The sequence below is a fragment of the Vombatus ursinus genome, unplaced genomic scaffold (assembly GCF_900497805.2).
Source record: "Vombatus ursinus unplaced genomic scaffold, bare-nosed wombat genome assembly UNPS02014778.1, whole genome shotgun sequence".
In the NCBI taxonomy this organism is placed as follows: domain Eukaryota; kingdom Metazoa; phylum Chordata; class Mammalia; order Diprotodontia; family Vombatidae; genus Vombatus; species Vombatus ursinus.
Genome location: NW_020954556.1, coordinates 55,310,094 through 55,324,932, shown reverse-complemented (window position 1 = coordinate 55,324,932; position 14,839 = coordinate 55,310,094). Strand labels below are relative to the sequence as shown.

Here is a 14,839-nt window from a genome sequence, read left to right as displayed (position 1 = left end):
TTTTTATTTCCTCACAAGCCCTGCTATCTGATTATAAATGAACAATTATAAGAGTTTGCTCAAATTTTATTTCAATCACAGAAATATTTCCCCCATAATGTAAATCTTTGAATTTATTCTCCTTGCAAAAATATTATTTCAACAATCCTTGACAAAAAAAAAACAAAGCATATATTCAATCATCTACATTTCCCCCCCTTGACTTTGATGAGAGTTATATAGGCCTTTACAGGTTTCAATACTTTTAAAAACGGTTTCACAATCCAGACATCATATCTGAAGGGCTAATCTTAGAACTGACATATGTAAATTAGCTGAAGCACCCTAGTGAATCTAGACAACACAACGTTGTAGACAATGCATTATTGAGGATACAGATCTGTGGGGATTCCACTTAGAGCCTTTAATAAATATAATCGTTTCTGCATTCAGCCATGAAAGCCACCTTTGTAACATCACTAATTACAAAATAAATAAAATCCCAGGGATATTTTCTTCTCTATTTCTTTTCTTCCTGAAAACATTCAATTGGGAGGAATGCAGTTGAGAGAAGGCCAGTGCACACAGCTGGCTTCAGCAATTGCAACTTTCGCAATACTACGTCTGAAAAAGCAGCCCAAGAATCTTTGAACAGGATGTAATCAACCTCAGATCTACAGAAAGCCACTTTGAAAATGATTTCAGCTGCCAAAAAAAAAATGTCATTTACCAGCAGCTCTTCCTATGTCCAATTAAGCAATAGCCAAACGTGTTAGAGAGGGAAGAAAAGCTTCTGTAGGGAAGGCAGGAGCGATGTGAGAGATATAGAGACCTGGTGCACCCCACCCAAAAGAAAACAGAGAGAATGTGCACAGAACCCTAAGGAAACTATCAATTCCTTCCAAAAGACCCAACGAATGTGAAGAGATTCATATCAACCAGTTCCAGGCTCCAAATGGTAAGTAACCCAGGACTAAAGAGGATGATTTGGCACCATTTTTTTTCGGTCACTTTGCCTGTCAATCCTAGCTGCTATTTCTCCACAGTATTATAAAGGACTCCAATCTTTGTCATTTCAAAATACTTACTGGCAGCCTTCCTTAGGGGAGGAAGGGGAGGGAGGGGAGAGGGAAGAATGGAGAATCACAGAAAACGACCATTAAACAAGTTTTAGTAACAAATATGTAAACAATGCATTCACTTACCTCTGTCCTATCTCTGCAGCTCAGCCTTGGGCTAGATAGAAAAAAAAAAAGAGACTCAGTAGAAGAGCTTCTCTAAATTTACCAGCAAGAAGGGACCTGGGATGCTTGTCCTTTAAGTGTCTCTAAACATGGTTTGCATAGCTGGATCTCGGCTTATCTGTACTTTTCTGCTTTCGCTTCCATACATGGGTCTGTTCCCAACAGTAACTCCAAGCTGTCGAAAAGGAGTTATCTGGCAGTCTAGCTTCAGCCAACACATGAATGGTAACATATTGCTGTATAAGCTTGTGTGCATATAAATTTACATATGTAGCCTACACATATACATGCATGTATATGTATTTATGCACACATGCACCTTTGGCTTAGCCCATTTCTCACCCTGGTATCCTGCCATGGTGACTTTTTTGAATTAACTTGAGATGATGAAGTGGAAATGATACTCAATTTGTATGCAGAGAACCTGAGTTCGACTGCTGGCTTTTTGACTTGCTACCTATATAACCTTGAACAAGTCACTTGACCTCTCTGGGCCTCAGTTTCTTCATCTGTAAAATGAGGAAGTTGAATTAGATGACCTCAAAGTCCCTTCCAGTTTTAAACCTGTGATCTTGTGATAGGAGTTCTTTTTACATTTGATACATAACTTCGTTATTCTTGATTTTTCCATGCAGTTGTGGGGAAAATGTTTTTAGAATTACATGGATTTTGAATGATTTTATTTAATCACTAACGACATTTATCACAAAACTTCATGAGAGGAGAAAGGAAAGAGTAACACTCTCCCCAAATAAAATTAATATGATTTTTATCTGTTTTATTTGCAACAGTTATAATTGTACAAACTGAACAAATGTTTATTATAAATCAACAAAAAATTATTAATGTCCTACTATGTGGCCAGCACTATGCTAAGTGTTGGGTTATGGGGGAGAAAACATGTCAAAAAACAAGTATACACAAAAGATAAAATAAATACAAGGTAATTTTTTGAGCTAGAGGTGTTGATCAGGAAATACTTCATATAGAAGATGATGTTTGACTAGTTTTGAAGGGAACAAGGTATTCTACGATGAGGAGATGAGGAAGTTGGAGGTGAGTATATTTAAGAAAGCTGCTGGTGCAGTGGATTAGAGTAGTGGACCAAGAGTCAAGAACACCTAAGATGAAATCTGTCCTCAGACTCCTACTAGCTGTGTGACCATGGGCAAGTCAAACTGCTGTTTGCCTCAGTTTCCTCAATTGTAAAATGGGGATAATGACATCTACCTTCAAGGGTTGTTATGAGAATTAAGTGAGATATTTATAAAAAGTGCTTGACACAGTGTGGCACATATTAGATGCTACATAAAAGTTTATTCATTCTTCCTCTTCCCCTTAAAATATTTAAAAGATGGAGAGTCAAATAGGAAGAACAGTGAGGAGAACTTGGGCAGCTAGATGGCACAATGGATATAGTGCCAGGCCTGAAGTCAGAAAGACTCATTTTCCTGAGTTCAAATCTGGTCTCAGATACTAGTAGTTGTGTGACCCTGGGTGAGTCACTTAACTCTGCCTCAGTTTCCTCATCTGTAAAACAAGCTGAAGAAGAAAATGACAAGCCACTCCAGTATCTTTGCCAAGAAAACCCCAAATGGGGTCATAGAGACTTGAACTCTACTGAAATTACTGAACAACAAAAGATCTGTTTATCTGAATTATAGAGTATGTGGAGAGAAGTGATATGTAAGAAGCCTGGAAAGTTAGGAAGAGATCAGATTGTGAAAAACTTTAAATGTCAAACAAAGGATTTTATATTTGACTGTAGAGGAAAGGGGGAGCTATTGCAGTAGGGAAGTTTCATGGCTTTGTTATAAGGTTCATTGAGTGAAGGTCTGCTGTAAGATTCAGAGAAAGTTGAGGTAGCAAAGGTTCAAGTACCCACTGGCTCATAGATTTAGAGCTGGAAAGGACCTTAGAGGCCATCTAATCCAGCTGCCTCACTTTACAAATCAGAAAACTGAGGCTCAGAAAGATTAAGCAATTTGCCAAAGGTTGTTAGTGACAGAAGGGGCATCAAAGGTACTCCGACTTCAGACTAGCTGTACTTTTTAATCACACCATAAAATGGAAAAGCTTCATGTTGTTGTTGTGTTCTTTTAGACTCTTCATGATGCCATTTGGGGCTTTCTTGGTGAAGGTACTGGAGTGGTTTGTCATTTCCTTCTCCAGCTCATTTTACAGATGAGGAAACTGAGACAAACAAGGTTAAGTGACTTGCCCGGGGTCACACAGCTAGTGAGTGTCTGAGGCTGGATTGGAACTCATGAAGATGAATCTTCCTGATTCCAACCCCAGTGCTCTTTCCTCTGTGTCGCTCAGCTGCCCTTAAAAGCTTCATGGAGAAACAAAACCAAGGTAACCAAGATTAGAAGGAAAGCAGAAAGCTGGGAAATAATTTTTACAGCTAGTGTTTCTGATAAAGGTCTGATTTCCAAAATACAGAGTTAAATGTATAAGAATACAAGTCATTCCCCAATTGATAAATGGTCAAAGGATAAAAACAGACAGTTTTCAGATAACAAAATTAAAGCTATCTTTAGTCATATGAAAAAATGCTCTAAATTGCTATTGATTAGAGAAATGCAAATAAAAACAACTCTGAGGTACCACATCAAGCCTATCAGATTGTCTAATATGACAGAAAAGGAAAATGATAAATATTGTAGAAGATGTGGGACAATTGAAACACTAATGCATTGTTGGTATAGTTGTGAACTGATCCAATCATTCTGGAGAGTGATTTGGAGCTATGCCTAAAGGGCTATAAAACTGTGTATACTCTGACTCAGCAATACCACTACTAGGTCTGTGTCCCAGAGATCATAAAAAAGGGAAAAGGACCCACACATACAAACATATTTATAGCAGCCTTTTTGTGGTGGTAAAGAATTGGAAATTGATGGAATGCCCATCAATCGGGGAATGGTTGAAAAAGTTGTGGTATATGATTGTAATAGAATATTACTATGCTATTAAGACATGATGAGCAGGCAGATTTTAGAAAAACCTGGAAAGACATGAACTGATGTGAAGTGAGCAGAACCAGCACATGGGTGAAGTGAGAAGAAACAGGAGAACATTATACACAATAACAGCAACATTGTACAATGATCAACTATGATAGACTTAGATCTTCTCAGCAATACAATGATCCAGAGACAATTCCGAAAGGCTCATGTTGGAAAATGCTATCCACATCCAGTGAAAGAACTATGGAGTCTGAATCCAGATCAAAGTATACTATTTTCACTTTTTTTGTTTTTTTCTTTCTTGTGTTTTTTTTTCTTTTGTTCTGATTCTTCTTTCAAAACATGACTAATGAGGAAATATGTTTAGTGTGATTGTATATGTATAACCTATATTAGATTATTTGCTATTTTGGGGGAGGGGGAAGGGAAGGAAAGCAAAGGAAGAGAAAGGGCAAGGAGAAAAATTTGGAACTCAAAATCTTATAAAAAGGAATGTTGAAAACTATCTTTATATGTAATTAAAAATACTATTAAGTGGATTTTTAAAAAAAAGAAAGTTTCATGGAGATGCTAAAATAAGGACCCTATCTGGAATTTGAAGAATGATGGCTATTTTTTTTTAGTGGAGTAATGGGAAGAGGAATAGTTAGCAAAATGTTTTGAAAAGAGTCCTATACTGAAAGTCAGGAGGTCTAATATTTAATTTCAGTTTTGTTTTTTACTATCTGCATGACCTTGGACAAGTCCATCTCTCTAGGCTTCAGTTTTCTCACCTATAACATGAGAGTGCTAGACCAAGTAATCTGAGAGTCCTTTCAGCTTTTTAATTCTAGCAACCTATGAATGGAGTTAATATGAGTTTTTCCCTTAATTACAGAGGGTTCTTCACTTACAAATATTCAATTATTTTCATCTTTTTTATTCTAAATTCACTGAGTTCACCTAGGAAGAACCAATTGCTATAGGACTCTTTCCTTTATTGATAATGCATGAGTGTTTTTTTTTTTCCTTCCTTTCAAGGCTGTTGTCTGTTACAACAATCCTAACAACACTCCCAACAACACTCCCTCACCCTCATGCTCTGAATTCTCATTTGAACCTAGTTTTAATATACAATGCAGAAGGAGTAAGAGTAGGAAAGCTTTTAAATTCTTGCCTGTTTTTCTTACCACTAGCAGTATACACCCTTGGGGAGCAACTCTCCAAGGCTCTGTGTATGTTTGTGGCCTTATTCTCTTCCAGAGAGTTTCTGAGAAGAGGAGAAATCTCAGACATAAACAATGGGTGATGGTAATGGGAAGATGAGCTAATCTTTGGAGTCTCAAGAAGAAAAGGACAGTGACCAAGCTAAGAACCAAGGGAATTGGGGGCAGCTAGATGCCTCAGTGGATAGAGCACCAGCCCTGAAGTCAGGAGGACCTGAGTTCAAATCCAGCCTTAGACCAAACACTTGATACTTACTAGCTGTGTGACCCTGGGCAAGTCACTTAACCCCAATTGCCCCCCGCCAAAATAAGAACCAAGAAAACAGAAAGGGACCAAGACTATAAAAGAGAATCCTAATATAAAGCTCTGGCTCCCCAATCCCCCCTTCTATAGCCTTACTTCTGAACCTTCACCTTCTGTCTTGAGTCCTGTTGAAGCCTCTATCTCAAACCCCTGTCTTGTTTTGTTTTGAGTTGAGATAATAACTGTTGTTCCAGTGCAGGTGGGCTGATTTGTCCCTGGCTTTCTGAATTGTGATCCTGAATGCCATTGTCCAGAGAGACATTATTACATATGGTTGTAGACTGATATTAGTACAGTTTATCATGGAATAGATAAGGATTTAGGGGCTTGGTCTGATAACCTAAATATAGGATCATAGGATTTAGGGATAGATGGCCCCTCAGAAGTTAATCAATCTTACTTTACAGATGAGGAAACTGAGATTCTGATAGCTAAGGTCATACAGATAATAAATGTTAGGGGCTTGTATAAAACATTCTTTCCCCTTGTAAATGGGAAAATGTATTCCACCTTAAAAACCAAAATTTGGAACACAGCGTCTTGGTTAGTTGGCATCTGCCTATAGCTATAGTTGGCAAAGACTAAAGATTGTAGTTTGCATGAATTAAAGATAGGATCTCATGGGGGAAATGAGGGCAGGTACTTAGCAGGGATCTGGCAAGGAGTCCTTAGCAGCTCATGGACTGGATGCTTTGGAATATGAGGCAACCTAGTGGCATATTTGAAAGAACCCTAAACTTGGAGTCAGTAAGACCTGAGTTCAAATCCTTCTTCAGATACTTAGCTGTGTGACTGGACAGTTTCTTAATTTCCTCATCTGTAAAATTGGAATGATAACAGCACCTACTTCACAGTGTTGTTTTTGAGAATCAAAGTGATAATATATGTAAAGTGTTTTGAAAACTTAAGTGCTATATAAAAAGTTGGTGATTATGATTAACATTCTTAAGGAAAATTCAGCAAACTTTAAGTAATGTATACAAATCTCAGCCTATGGAAGCTGCTTGATGGGTTATGTCTTTACTTCCCTGTGAATTTGATTTAAGTGAGACAGAGTTGCTCAAAGTTGTCAGTCTCACTCTCTCTTCCAGAGTTTTTGAAGTCCAATGACAAGACAAAAATCATGATGATTGGTGATGGCCAAGGACGCAGTGGATGACCTTGGTGTCTTCAATGTCTGATCAAGCTCTCAGTTCTTTGCAGTGCCTGCTTCTGCTGCTTTCATGGCCTATTGGAACAAATTGCTCTCACATACCCCTTCCACTGGAAGAAGTCTTCACATGCTTGGGGTAGACATCCCCCAACTCACCCACAGGTTTGCGGTTGCTTTCAACCTGGTTTAGCCCATCTGCTGAGATGGAGTGTGGCAACTGCACATACTATAGCTTCTTGGAGCCATAGGTGAGAATTGGGTGCCAGGTGGATGTCAAAGGTAGATGAGCAGCTCTGAAAAGCGCTCTGCAGGCCCTCACATCAGAGGTGCTAGTCCTCCCTGAATATGCTTATCAATTATATTGGATGACATCATTTAGTGAGTATTTTATATCTGTGCAGGGGAAAATGTTAGTGGGTACCTTGGGAAACTAGGAGGAAAGGAGATGGAGATCTACTAAGAGAACTGTCTTCCTCTCCCTCTCAGCCCTCAGGCATTTGGAAATTAAAACTATGTTTTGTAAATCCCACCAAGCTGGAATGGTTTTGAGCACAGGCCTAGTGATTGAGTGTCTGAGGAGCAGCCTAGCTAAGTTCAGAGAATATTATCTTTTGACTGACTTTGGGGTGCTGATTTTTCCAGCCAAAGCAACTCTTAACATACATCTAAGCCAAAGAGGCTTAGTAATATATATTGCTGAAAAAAGTTTTCCACCTCTATGGAAATCTTTCAAGTATTGACATATTTGTAATATCTAACAAAAATGAGAATACACCATTGCTACCTGCAAGAAGGCAGGTTCTCTTAACCTTTCTCTGTCTGGGTTGACTGTCCCAGGGTAGGGGTGGGGTGTGGATCTTTACCAAAACCCTGAAGGTCAGCCCACTGATTTTTTTGTGACGTCTCAAGGGAGGCAGCCTACAAAAACTTGGTCTCACCACAATTTGTGCCTCGGGGAGCCACACTTGATTACTCCCAATGAGATTTAATGAAGATCAGTCTAGAATAAAAGTTATTATGAATGGTCAGTCTTTGCATTCAAACAAAAAGCAAAAGATATCTACAGATGCCAGGCCTATCCCACCACTGCTGGGATGTGTGACATTGGCCAAATCACTTCCGCTCAATTAAGTACCCTAGATTTCTTCTTTATCCAAATGCAGAACTTGTTGCTTATTTGCTTGAAGTTAAACCTCAGAACTCAAATGATTAATGTGTCTCATTGTCAGTGCTAAATTGCCAGATGGAGTTACAAACAAATTTGATGAATTGTTTCACTCCCCAGTCATCTTTAGCATACAAAAACTTTTAACATCAGGTGTGTGTTGGGGATAGGAGGTGGGAGTAGTGTTAACACACTTAGAGGAGATGAGGACAAAATGCTTTTATTAGAATGAGAGAGCTCCACGAGGAGAGAGACCTTATTTTTGCCTCTTTTTTTTTTGGTAGCACAGAAGACAAAAATGCTGGGCCTGGCATCAGGAGGACATGGATTCAGATCCAACTTCAGACATACTTAATTGCTTTGTGGCCCTGGGAAAGTAATTTGATCTGTCTGCCTCAGTGTCCCCAACTGTAAAATAGTAATAATCATGGCATCTACCTTTCAGAATCATTAAGAAGATTAAATGATATAATATTTGTAAAGCACTTAGCATAGTGCCTGGCACCATCCTTCCTTCCTTTCTTCCTTTTTTCTCTCCTTCCTTCCTTCTCCCCTTCCTTCCTTCCCATTCCCAGCACTTAGCATAGTTCCTGGCACATAGCAAGCACTTAATACATGCTTATTGATTGACTGATTACCAGTATTTTATTGAGAAAACATAATGAGAAAGGACTCTCATGTATGCTATTTTTATCATATTACAACATAAAGATTTTATTAGACTCTCTGCCCAACCAAATGAAGAAGCCCCAAGGGAGGCTTAAGTCCCCTGACTCACCCTGTCAAAGTAAGGCCTGCAGTAATGGCAAAAAGTCCCATTTCAGTGGAAAGTTTGCAAATAACCTCCAGTTTCCTAGGAGTCCCCTCAGTATGATTCAGCACCAATCCCAGATCCTTGGCTTACACACCAGCTCTGTCTCCCTGCCCTCTTTCTTCAAGATCTGGTGATGATTGACCCAGAGAAGAACCCTATAAAACTCGTTGACCTTCATTAGTTTATGGCACCTGATTCCAACTGGGGATCCCAGTGCATTTAACCTGTTTCTATTCTTCCTGAACACTCATTCTTATGAGTATTTTCCCTTGCTTTATTTTCTCTTGTACTATCTTCTGCCTTATGATTTCTTACCTCCCAGTCATGCTAGTTTTCTTCTTAGAATCATTAGCCATTGGCCTGAGACTAATGCCAGGATATCAAGAGATGCCCCTCCCTTCCAAGGCATTCTTTGGTATATACCTGGATCATTTCCTCTCTTTCTTTGCTCTTTTTGGCAGACAGGTCTGGTAATGATATTTTGCTGAGCCAAAAGGTATTCACAGTTTAGTAACTTTTATGATCTGGATTTATTTTTTTCAGGGGGGAGGTGGTAATGGTATTAGAGGGAGAGAAACTAAATGCTTGTTAACTGAAAAAAAATAATATATATTATAATAGTAGTGATGAGTAACAATAGTTAGTTTTTACATAATGCCTTAATGTTTGTGAAGACTGTAAATATTATCTCATTTTATCTTCACAACAGCTTTGGAAGATATATGCTATCACCATCCCCATTTCACAAGTGAAGATACCAAGGCATTTTGTTAGTTGCCCAGCGTCATACAGTTAGGAAATGTCTGAGGAAAGATTTAAGCACATCTTTGCAATTCCTATTCCAGTTCTCTGCCCTCTGTGTGACTTAGCTAAGAGAAAGAGAAATTGGGGCATGAGGATGAGCAATAAGACAATTGACTCTATATTTGCCACAATGACATAGTTTCACATGTAACAGAACTCATTGACCAACCAATGGACAAAATAGATTTTTACTTCAAAGGATATGTGTTACTCCTGGAATAATCTCAAATTCTTGGAGTTTTGTTTGATTATAAAATTTGGGAAATTATAATCTCTAAAATGAGGGAATTTACTATGGTGAAATAAAAACTTGGTTGAATTTGGAATCTGAGAACCTGGCTTCATTAACTTCTCTAGGCCTCAATTTTCCTATCCATAAAATGAGGGGATTAGACAATAGGATTTCTAAGTTCCTCTTTACTCTTAGTCTATGATTCTTTATTTGTTGCATCAGCCAAATGGAGATTAGGCGATTTCTTCTGGTAAAACTATATCCTGCTTCATGTTATACTGGTAGTAATATGGATAATGTAAATTGCTCAAGGACCTTAATCCTCATGCTCTACATTCTACTTCTGTTTAGATTGCTGTTGGCATGGATTAGCTAATGAGATGTCCATAAAGGTACAACACAATCTAATAAGCATTCTTTACCTATCTACTATATGTGCCACTTTTTGCTAGGTACTGAACATATGAAGACAAAACAGATAAAACAATCACACTCTATCCCTCCCCTGAAATATCTTACATTCACTTTGGTGGTGGAGGGGTTAGTAAACATAAACAGATAAGTATATATGGAAGAGAAGAAGGAATGGGCTCAGGGAACCCATTGCAATATCCCACTGAAGGACTTTTCTAGGCATCATGCTCTGCATCCTCTTTATCTCCATTCTCTAGAGTAAACTATTTTTATGAAGATTACACATTTTGGGTGTCCAACAAAATTATAAGCCTTTTGAGGGCAGGCGCCATTCACATTTTTGTACTTTTTTATATTGCCAATAGTACTTAACAGTATGCTTTGTACATAGTAGATACACAAAAAGCATGTTGAAAGAATGTGGTATTTAGTATAAAAGTAATAATAGCTAACATTTATATATCATTCTAAAGATATACAATGTGCTTAATAATATATTAACTCATCATCACAACAACCTTGGGGGATAAGTGCTATTAATATCTTCATTTTATGACTGAGGAAACTGAAGCAGACAGAGGTTAAATTACCTGTCCAGGGTCATTTAGCAAGTAAGTATCTGGAGGCAATCTTCAAACTTTGACCTTCTTGACTCTAGGTCCAAGGCTCTGGAAAAGAGGCATCACACTTGGGGCCAGCTGGCTGCAAGCTGCCCTCAAAACTCCAGTGCAGCTCAAATCAGATTAAAACGTAATTGAGAAAAGTTTAACAGAATAAATAAAAAATATTATAAAACATAATGTTAAGTTTGTGGTTTTCTAAGTCAATATGTAGCTTTCAGGGATCTGTTTCTATTTGAGTTTGGCACCACTGTTGTAGAGACAGCTAGGTTCAGTGGATGGGGGTAGAAATAAAGCAAATATTAGGCCTATTATATGTCAGGTACTGTGGTAAGCATTTTTGACAGATATCTCATTTGATCTGATATGAAGATCTATTATTATCCTCATTTTATAGTTGAGGAAACTGAGGCAAACAAATTAGGTGACTTTTCCAGGGTCACACAAGTAAATGACTGAGAGTAAATATGAGCTCAGGTCTATCCTAACTGCAGCCCTAGCATTTTGTCAACTGCTACCAAGTTGACTCTAAAAAAAGAATGGAGCAGCAGTTTTAAATGAAATGCTTTTAAATGGTTTTAAAGAAAATTCATGAGAACTGAAGATGTGGTAAATGAATGTTTCTCACAGTTTGGTATAGGGAGGAAGATAAGAAGTGATCTTTAGAAGAGAGAAGCCCCAGCCTTTAGAAGCAAAACTCATGGTTTCTAAAGCTCCATTGTCCTAGACTCTCAGCATCAACATTACAAACAACAACGAAACTTTGTTGTAAAACAATTAACAACAAAAATTGTCCTGTAATGAAGGCTTTCCTTAGAAGTCAGCAAGAGAGATTCAAAGACTTGGGTATCATTTGCAGTTCACTATGTGTTGGATGGTAGTTGAGCCTGGTTTACAGCCCAGCTGGTTTCCTAGCATTAGTCAAGTTCACGCACAGTACAGGGAGGGGAAAGGTATAACACTGCAGACCAGACCTGCAGCGATGCTCCCAGGTGCCAAGTGGTGCCCTGCTTTTTAGTCAAGCACAAGGAAATTACTCCCTTTGGTTTTGGCCTCTCTGAGAAGGAAATTCCTGGCATTCAGCCCCATGGCATTACAGGTAAGAATTTCAGTAGGATAGAAAGTGGAACCTCCCCTGTTTGGCATATTTCCCAGGATCCTCTCTGGCAGACCTTCCTGTACCACTTCGGGGAGGAAGCTTCAGGCATATGTTCTCTCCTTTTTGGTACTCTGGCCTCATCAGGTATGATATCATACCTTCAATTTTTGGCATCTGTTCTCCCCAAAGGAAAGTTTTATACGGTCTTTAGAAAACTACGTGGATATGAAAATATTTGAAGGATCTGTGATTTTAGCAGCTTTGGAAACTCCTGGTATGAACTCCCATCTCCTATATGGTTCACAACTTATTTGTGGCTTGGCAGACAAAAGGGATTCTCAGGACCCCTCAGTCAGCAAATATAAGAGGTGAGATTGAAACAATGATAGCATTAATAACAGGAATTATTCACATTTTTATAATACTTTAAGGTTTGCAAAGTATTTTGTTTATGTGATTTTTAAAAAAATTCTCACAACAAGCCTATGAGGTAGGTATTACTAGGAGACCCCATTTTTACAGATAAAAAGATTGAGGCTCTTTGTGTTTAAGTGACTTGTCCAGTGTCATACAGTTAATGCCAGTAGCAGACTTTGAATTCAGATCTCCTTGATTCTATACCCAAGACTTTATTCACTATGCCTCACTATCTCAGGTTATGAACCAAGGCTTCCTTTACTTCAAATTCAGTACTCCAGTTATCATGTTACATGATGCTTTCTAGATTCAGGAAGGTGGCATAAAATCTTTTCCATGGCAAAGATCTCAGCTATCTTGTAGCTTGAGTGGTCATACCTCATAGATGGTACTTAAAAAAGGGAATTTTGGAGCTCAGCTCCTTCCTTTTTTTCTCACTAGGCTTATGAAAAAACTCATTTGTTAATACTACCTTGAAAAAGTCTTGGCCAGAGCATCTATTGGGAATTAGACTCAATTAGACAACTTTATTCTGCACTACATCTTTCCCCTCCACCTCTGACTTCAAGACTTCTGGTAGAAGAGGAAAATGCCTCAGTTCATTTTGGCCTGTGGGCCCCCCGTCCATCTGTAGGACTCAATATAATGATTTCTACTTTTGAATTCAAGAGAGCACATAATACTCAGGAGGCTAGTATGAAGAACCATTTTTGTTTTGGTATTTGAAAGTCATTGGTATAATGTTAATCTTCACCTGGAAGAATTGGTACTTCTATAACTGTTTCCCTTATCCCATCAGAACTGGAGCTCATGCTTCTCGCCCTAGGATTCCCAAACAGTCTACCCATAACACCAACAAGCTTTACTTTTCTCATTCATTCTTACTAACAAATAGACAAAATGAAAGTTTCCCATAAAGCATAGTTTAACCTACTGTCATTTTTCTTCCAGTGAGGACCTAGAGGAATATTTAGTAGAATTTTTTTAAGAACCATATTCAGTAACTATAAGCGTTGAACTTGTTATAAGAATTTAACCTCTGACCCCAGTGAGCTATGTGACCTCAAATAACTCCTCTCTGAGCCTCAGTTTCCTCATATATAAAATGGGAATAGTAATGATATATGTACCTTACAGAGTTTTGTGAGGATCAAATGTGATAATATATGTAAAAAGCTTTATAAAGCTTAAAGTCCTATGTAATTGTGAACTTTTAGTACAATGGATAAAAATACTAAAAATATCTGTGATTTTTTTTTCAATTTTAGAAATATTTGGGTTGGAAATTTCCTTTTTCACTGCAGAATGCAACTCATTTCGGGACTTCAGAGTAACACATTTTTAGAACCAGAAAAGACTGTTAGAAACCATTATCTATCCAACCCTTTACTTTACAGATGAAGAAACTCAGTGGAAGCTCAGAAAAATTAAGTGAACTACACAAGGTCATACAGGTGGTAGGTAGCAGAAGTTAGATTTGAACCCAGCATGTTCTGACTTTACACCCATGATTCTATCTACCATGCCACACTATTTCTTGTATAATGCTATATAATTGTAACAATAACAATTTTGTGTACAAAATTATAACAATAATAATAAACAAGAGGCAGAAGATCATAGTGGCTGGGTAGTAACCCCAAAGTCAGAAAGACTTCAGCTGAAGTTGTGTTTCAAGGTCTTAGCTGTGTGACCTTGGGCAACTCACTTAACTCCTCCAAGACTAAGTTATAGAGAGGCTTCTTACCTCCATTTCCAGAGTAAGGTCCCTCCTCTGAAGCTCCCTATACCAATGATACAACAGTATCAATCCATATTAACCTTCTCAATACTAATGATATCATCCCTATTAAGAGTCATATGCTTAACTAAATGGATTGAGATACTAAATGGCATTACCAGAATAAATCATTGTTTTTAACATTTGGTGAAGTTCTCCTCTTGGTAGGTATTAGTATTAGGCTCAGTGGTACACTGGTAAATATTTAATAACCAGTTTTCTGGATGGAGAAAAAAAGTATGCTCAATACACTTTTGGATTTAATTTGCATTATTAACAATATTACTTTCTAAAGTCTAGATAATCAATAGAAGAATGCAGAAAGTCTTGATGTGTAAGGTGCACTGATTTCTGAGATGTAAAATTTTAATTCTCACTGAAAATGTTAGTGGTCTCTAAGAGGGCAGTTAGAGCTGGCTCCAGCACACTTCTGATTTAGTATCCCTCCCCTTTACGTCCAAGGGCACAATTCTCAAAGCTTACTTTCTAAGTTCACAGTGAGGGAATATTTATTGAGAGTCAATTATATGTTTAAGACATCTGGGCTAGGCTCCATGAAAGAAACCAGATATAAGAGTGACCTCTGTCCACAGGGAGTTTAAGAACTATCTGGGGAGATGGCATGAATGTTTAGAAG

General features: G+C 38.0%; 1 protein-coding gene across 2 annotated transcripts in view; it reads right to left on the bottom strand.

Moving 5' to 3' along the window:
• Positions 1-1,259, bottom strand: part of SLC8A1 (solute carrier family 8 member A1) — a 488,864-nt gene extending 487,605 nt beyond the window's left edge. For both annotated transcript variants that reach the window (XM_027865085.1, XM_027865087.1), the window contains exon 1: positions 1,185-1,259. The gene's annotated coding sequence lies outside the window, so the exon portion shown is untranslated. The remainder of the gene's footprint in view (positions 1-1,184) is intronic.
• Between the last annotated feature and the right edge of the window lie 13,580 nt (positions 1,260-14,839).